The following is an 8,015-nucleotide window of genomic DNA, read 5'->3' on the forward strand; positions in this document are numbered from 1 at the left end:
TATCACATCTAAGATCATCCATCTGGCATCTCCAAAGACCTCTACACGATCTGTCTATGCTCTACCTACCAACAACCAACTGATATGCTACTCCACCAGGCACAGGGCCTCCATCCGACCTGACTCCCCTTCCTCCTCCAAGACTCCCTCTGCTTACATCTGCCAGCTCGCATAACACCCTGACATATATGTCAGACTCACTGGACCCTAGAGTCTTTGTCATTGGTCTTCTCCATCACTGAAAGCACTTCTTCCTATTGATCTAAATCCTGCTCCACACTTTCAGGGAATACTGGGGCATTTCATTTCCTCCAAGCACTCCTCTGCCCCCTCTTTTGTAAGCATGATGAGCTTATCGGGGAAGGCAAATGACCGCCATGTGCCTACTGCCTCTGTTCCCCAAGTCCTCTGAAGCAGACAACCCTCACTCGCTGGTCTCCAGCCAGCACACCTCCCACTGCACCCTAATGCAGCTTCCCATGGTGCCCAATCAGGCACGGCTCCCAGACTGGAGTAGGCAGGTGAGTCAAAACTGTTTGCCACACCAGAGTTAAAAGCTGCACCATTTGCATTTAATCATGAAAGTAAATCATAACAACAAATGCTTGAACACCAACTATGTATGAGGCCATGAAAGATAGCAGAGAGGGACAAGGTGCTGCCCTGCTTTCTGGAGCTCTTGGTCTAAGCTGGGCAGGTGAACCTATGAGGTGTCGTCTTGTATCATTGGTAGATTGTCAGTACCTTGAGAGCAAGATCCATTGCATCTACCTCTGTATTCCCTCTCACTGTAAGAGCAGAGAACTTAGCACTTAGCCTCAATAAATACCAAGATGGCATCATCCACAAAAAAGAAAAAAATCAGAGCCCAATGCTACATTTCTGAGCACCTGGGCTGAGGCCTTGTCTCACTATCAGGGAGCCCCACCGGCAGTTCTGACACCCAGGCCCAGATCCATTCGTCTCTCCTCAATGAGTTACAGAGCTAGGCTTTCTTTCTTACCTGTATCAGGCCTTTCTATCCCATTCTGACAGCCCAGGTCAAGGTAAATGGCACTGAGATTATGTGTCCTACATGGGGCTGATCAAAGTAGCTCGCTGCCTCCTGGGGATCTAGAGGTCCCAGGTCATGGGAAAACTGCCAAACCCCATCATTTTAGAAAAGAAGTCTTTTCTCAGCATTGCTTTGTTTGCCTGACCTGAGCCGAATGCTCCATGTCCACCTACTTGGCGGAAAAGAAATGAGCCAACATTTCAAACTGGCAGGGACTGAGTAAGTTTAAAACCAAACACCTTCATTTTGACAAAAAAAGCAGTCATTGCTTTCCTCCATTAACAGAGCTAAAGAAAAGCCTTTTACATTTGTCTATGGTTAAATTTCCTGACATCTGAATTATAAGTGTAATCTCATCTCATGCCTGATGCTCACTTGTATCCCTGTAAACACACCACTTGCACACCTGGATACAGCACTTGGGAAAAGAAACATGTTCCAATCTCTTATCTCAGCTGATTCTCCAACCTACAGAGTAAGACAGGCAAAGAAAGGATTATTATTTACAATCATGTATGAGGGTCATAGTCAACAGGAACAACAAAGAACAGTGCCCTCTGGTTTGATAGGACCTGACTACACCCACCTGGTGAGGAAGCATATCTCCTCACCGTCCCGTGCCTGCCAAATCTCACCTTGGCTTTTACAGAGCTCCACCAGGACCTCGGCCTAGGGCCATTCAGGCAACTTGGACTGAGCAATATGAGGACACACCTTGGAGGCAAAGCTGCTGACTGTACGTGTTGGTAACTGGTGGGCGGCACCGCCCGCATTTAAGAATGTTTGCAGTCAAGTGTTCAGAGGCACTTAGACCTTGTCCAGAGGCGGTAAAAAGCCTGGGGTCAGGTTCCAGATCTGCCACTTACTGACTTTGTGGACTCAAACAAGCGACTTTACCCCTCTTTACCAATACTTCATCATAAAATGAGAATAAGAAGGGCAGAAATGGCCCAGGTTTGTTGTTGAGTGTGAATGAGGCAACACATGTAAAACACCTGAGCCAGGGCCTGCATGGAGCTCACACGCATGGATGCTGGCTCAGATGCTGGCTCAGTTTACTCTTGTGTCTGTGTTACATGCTTCCCTGGCCTGGCTGCGCCCCGAGAACATCACAGAGCCTGGCACGGAGCAGTTGCTAACAACTCACTATAGGAGCCCTGGGCCAGCGGCCCAGCTCCCCGCGCACCCTGCAGGTCTGCATACTCATAGTGCAGGCATCTCTCCTAGGCAGTGGGGGGTGGTGGGGGCTGGTCCAAGATCAGCAGCAGCTCCACGCCGAGGGAGACAGCTGCCCCATCCACAGTGGCTCCTACACCTCCTGGACTGCCCAGCAATGTCTGTCTACTGCCCATAATAGAACAGAACACTCAAGAGATAAAACAGGGCCCAACTCCCAGGCCCCACGTCACCCCCTACCTCCACTGTGCCTGCAGAGGAGCCGAGCCTGTGGGTCAGGGGCAAGAAGAGGCGGCATTCAGCTCACCAGACGTTTCTCCCCACCATGAAAACCTCTCTTTGGGATGAACAACCTTAATTCGCAGTCACCTTTTTTCCAGTGAATGTAATGAGACCATAGGAACATAAATCATTTCGTTCTGAATAACTTCATGAATCAAAGTTTAAAAATTAAAAAAAAATTTAACTGTCAACAAACGACTGGAAAATATACCCTACAAAATGAGAAAGTAGCCCAAGAAAAAGGACCCAGGAAACAGAAGATCCAACACAAGAAGGGGAAGAAGTTTCCAGAATGAAGGTAAAGAGACGTTCCAGGATGTTAGTTGGTCATCAAGCCCAGAAACCTACTAAGGTTGGCACAAGAAGTTAGAAAGTTCCAACGTGGGTGACTCCAAGAAAAAAATAGAATTGATAGACTATCAACTGAGAAGTGGCATACAACTCCAGTAGGGCATATTAGAATGAATTAATGACTGATAACATGCAAAACAGGCAAATCAAAAAGTAAGGCAATGATTAATGCTGGGGAAAACAAACCCTTATTCAAAAGAGTAACATGTAATTGTGTATTTCTTTGATAAAAAGTATACATTTTAATTTTTAAAATATATTTACCAAGGAGCAGAGTCTGCCCAGAAGCCCGATTTCTTTTCTTTTTTTTAAACACTTGATTTAAAAGAAAATTGTATATCTTATTTCATTTGCTGACAATGGAAAAAAATGATTTAGATTTGTGTATACTAACATCTCTCACTTATACATATACACACGTTTCTTCTACCCCCGCCTTCCCAATATTACAATTTGAGGAAAAATCCAAAATTCAGTGGTAATAATATTATGACCATGTAAATGTTGCCACAGCTGTAGCTCAGGAGAAGAGGAGTTGGAAAAGCTGTGCACAGAAAGTCAGTTGGTAAAATAATACCTAAAACTGAAAAAAATCAATATTTTTTCAGCATATTTAGAAATATGGAGATAAAATTCAGATGAGTCAGCTAAGAGTTGAAGGTCTCTGCTCCTGGGGAGCATAACTCAATGTTAGGAAGCAGGACTCCTGCAATCCTATTTTATTTTTTTATAATATGAGTCTGCTTTTCTTTAATAATAATTTTAATTAAAACTTTAAAAAATTATAATCACCAATGTGCTTAGGCTTTCCAGCAAACACTCTTCTTTTTTAGAAAAAATATCTTGAAATTAAAATAAAGATTGATTTGCAAATCAAATAAGGTATTCTGTCAAATTGAAAAAGACAAATAATGCAATATATATTTAAAACTTGGACAAATTACAATCCGGGAATTCAAAACTCTAACCCCCCCCATTTGGTCGAGGGAGATTGGCACATGACATTTAACTTTTTTTTCAGTTCCCTGTTTATCAAAAATTAGACTTGAATAAGTAAAATCCAGATGTTGGAAAAATTAATTTAAAAACTAGTGAAAATATAACACCCTAGCAGGGCCATCATATGTTTTGTGAGTCGTACTGTTAATAGTAGGACATAATAAAAAGAAGACTGGAATCTAGGATTTTAATCCTAGATCTGCCACTCAAACATCATTTAATAATGGACTAGTCAATTCCCTGCTCTGTGCTTCACTTTCCATCTGTAAAATGAGGGGATCTTAACTGGGTCATCTTTCAAGTTTCTTGCAAGTCTTATGAGAATACAAAAGATACATTAGGAATATGACAAGAATTTCCTCTTTCTCTACTCATGCACCTCTTAGATTGATTTATATAATTATATGCAAGCACTTAAAAACCCTACAGTCTCCAAGGATCTGACCATTGATCACAGCAAGAAATGCAGTAGTTTTATTTAAGCTAAATCTTAAACATCATCAGCCCCCACAAACTAAGGGTGTGGTGTCAAGAATAATCCAATAAAACTACCATACGACCCAGCAATCCCACTACTGGGCATACACCTTGAGAAAACCATAATTCAAAAAGAGTCATGTACCACAATGTTTATTGCAGCTCTATTTACAATAGCCAGGACATGGAAGCAACCTAAGTGTCCATCAAAAGATGAATGGATAAAGAAAATGTGGCACATATATACAATGGAATATTACTCAGCCATAAAAAGAAACAAAATTGAGTTATTTGTAGTGAGGTGGATGGACCTAGAGACTGTCATACATAGTGAAGTAAGTCAGAAAGAGAAAAAAAATACTGTAGGCTAACACATATATATGGAATCTAAAAAAAAAAAAAAAGGTTCTGAAGAACCTATGGGCAGGACAGGAATAAAGATGCAAGAGGGAGGAGATATGGGGATATATGTATATGTATAGCTGATGCACTTTGTTATAAAGCAGAAACTAACACACAATTGTAAAGCAATTATACTCCAATAAAGATGTTTAAAAAAGAAAAAGAATAATCCAAAGCACTTCCACTTAGCTTTAGAATCCATTATATATTTTTGGTTTACAGCAAACTCAAATTAACATTTTGGTTTTTCGGGCTGATTTTTAAATTTGTTGACCTAATTACATACTCAATAATCTAGTCTAAAAATAACGCCTGGCTTGATAGAAGAGACACTGTCTTTGAATTCGACATAGTCCTTGAATTTCTAAAGGCTGGTTCACACAGAGACCTAGTTGACATGGTAATAAAAGAGACTTTTGTAGTGTGTGTCCTGCTCACAAGTTCCTCTTCCCTGAGAACAGTTCTCCACTCTGATTCTCCAAGCTACGTTTTAGTTACATAACCACTGTTCAGGACTCACTTGATTGGCAGTGGCCAAGCACCAGAGCCAAAATGAGCCAATCAGAGCTCTGTAACTTGAGAGAGTGAAATCTCAATGTGGGTTTGGGTTCAGTTATATGAAAACTACATAAACTTGAGAACTGGGGCACAGCCATTATCGTATGAGTTGAAGTAGCAGAGATAGTTGATTTACAAAGACAGACCAAGAAAAAGAAAAAGAAAAGAATTTGCAGAAAGAAATGAAAGCAAAATATAGATAAAGCCTGTTTTCTGGGCTTCCCTTGGCCTTCTTAATCCCTTTTGAGTCACAGCTGCATTCCTGTCACTGGATCCCAGGTCATTATATTAAATTCTTCCTTCTTGCTTAGACTATCTATCATTAGCAGCAAAGAAAAATTTGCTTCTGTTAAATTGACTTTTTCAACCGAATTGAAAATTGTAATGAGGAAATCTTTTGGATTACTTTTTTTTGCTTTTTTTCTGAATTAACCTGTCATTTGCTCAGACACAAAGTGGCTTGGTATCACAGAGCCCCAGATTATTAAAAGATGATTGTGCCTTTAGAAATTTTGTCTTATTTTCCATGCTAGTCTCTATTCTATAAAGTTTAAGCTTTAGTGTATAACTAAGATGATATACTGAACTTATCAGGTTAACAGAGGGTCATAGCAGTGGAACTTTTTATTGGAATGTCCAACTGCAGTCCTGAATCAGTCACCCGTGAATCCATAATAATTAATTATTTTCTGAAAGCAATGGCAAAATGTTCCTACTAACATATGAATAAAATAGCCACTGGAGCCCCTTGGCTGCTATTTGTTGACTACTTCCAGATAGCTGCAAAACACTTGCCCCCTTCTGCAAAAATTGAAACTCCAAAACCCTTCAAATAAAGGGGAGCAGATGCTATAATGTAAAGTGCACCAAAATGAGTGTCAGCTGATGTGAGTCCAAGGCTTCACAACTGTCCTCGCCTCTGTGGATCTTAGACTCTTCACCTCATTTGGAATAGAAAAAATCCAACATGAAACCCATAGGCCAAATGAAGCCCAATAGACCACCTGCTAATGCCTCCCTTTCTTGGAGGGAAACTTTGTTTTTTTCTTCCAAGAAATGTTGTTAAGTGCTTAGAAGAGTGCCTGACAAATAGGAATGCTCAATTAATTATAGCCGTTGTTGCTATTATTTTTATTATCCTGAGGATATTTTTAACAGACTAGCTAGTTATGGGTGTCCCACTGCTAGTATGTTTGATTGCTACCAACTATAAATTTCACAAGATTTGTTGGACAAGTTTGTAACAGTAATCAAAGCTGAATATATTTAATGATAGTATTTTGAGACATTCAATTTCAATTTCACTAAAAGAATAATTAAATTGGATCAACTTAAAGGATCATTGAATAAGGAAGAATAGGGCTGACTAAAGCTTGCAGGTAACACCTGACTCGTTTTGGGGTCATGGCCAATATTGATGCTACAAGAAAACTTACCATTATAGCCTTTTCACATCATGAGGGAAAACTGTTGAAAACATGTGGACAAAGGAAAGGAAAAGACATAGATATATCCTATTTGTCTGAGTTCTAATATTGCTTACAAATCAGACATTGTGGGCTTCCATGTTTTCAGCTCTAGAAAATTCTGAGCCTAGAAAGCAACTGTTTCTATGGTTACCCAGAAACAGAAAGCTACTGCGTAGAACAGATTGTGGTCTCTTCTGAACACCTGCCAAATAGCATCAGATCAGAGGAGATGCTGTTCATTTAGAAAAATACATGCCTTGTGTTGAACCTCACTGTGAATGTCCACCCCCACCCCACCTCAGGCCATAATCTGGAAGGATATGAAAAATTGGAAGTGAATTGCTCGACACAGTTAAGTGAGAAGAACTTTGAATCTCAGCAGGCAACCCAGGCAGGACAATAGGAAGGGATAAGCAGAAGACATGAGCCACAAAAAGGAAGGCCAGCCCACCACATCACCTCCATATAACAGCCAGTAGCAGGGAATTTTAGTACAATAAATCTAATGCTCATTTTTAAATTGCTGTCTTCATGATGTTATGCTGTAATCCCTTCAGTTCCCACAAAGCTTCAATAAAAAAGAAAAAGAAAGTAGAAACCAAGAACAGTATTTAGAAAGCACATTGCAACATTTTTTTCAGCAAAAATCCACAGGTGGGATTTTCCATAGAATTATCTTATTTGGATTTTAAAATAAACATTGACTCCAGAAGGTGAGAGGACTGAGGGTACACAAAACTGACACTTGGGTTGCATATGAATGACCTACCCCTACACAATGGAGAAATATTTCTTCCACATGACAGCAAATATCTCAGTGTCTTTAACTTTATCTTACCATTGTATGATTTGTTTAGCTCTTACTTGGGTCCCATTCAGGACTATTGTGTTCTCTTAGCTTATTATTATGGTTACCTTCCACTTCTTAAACAATCATGTCTCCTATGGGTCCATGTTTATGTAAAACAGGGATTGAATACTGATATGCAGCCAGAATAAAAGCAGTCCATACAAAATAGGGTTGGATTTCAAAGGAAAAAATAATTTAAGTTTTTTTCCTTCTGCACTCATTTCTCTCTGTATGTAACCAATGTGAAATAATATTCCCACTTTATCAAGACCAAAAGTTAGGTACCAAGAAATTCATTTATTCCACAAATATTTATTGCCCTCAGTTGTATGACTGATACCGCTAGGAGGCAGGGCCATAAAGATAAATACAAAATGGGCACAATTTAATTAGGGAA

At 40.0% G+C, this 8,015-nt stretch overlaps 1 pseudogene; it reads left to right on the forward strand.

Annotated features, from left to right (window-relative positions):
• The first annotated feature begins 377 nt into the window (after positions 1 to 377).
• The window catches only part of LOC103071896 (growth hormone-inducible transmembrane protein pseudogene), a 19,379-nt pseudogene continuing 11,741 nt past the window's right edge, over positions 378 to 8,015 (forward strand).

The sequence above is a fragment of the Lipotes vexillifer genome, unplaced genomic scaffold (assembly GCF_000442215.2).
Source record: "Lipotes vexillifer unplaced genomic scaffold, Lipotes_vexillifer_v1.1 scaffold331, whole genome shotgun sequence".
Taxonomy (NCBI): Eukaryota; Metazoa; Chordata; class Mammalia; order Artiodactyla; family Lipotidae; genus Lipotes; species Lipotes vexillifer.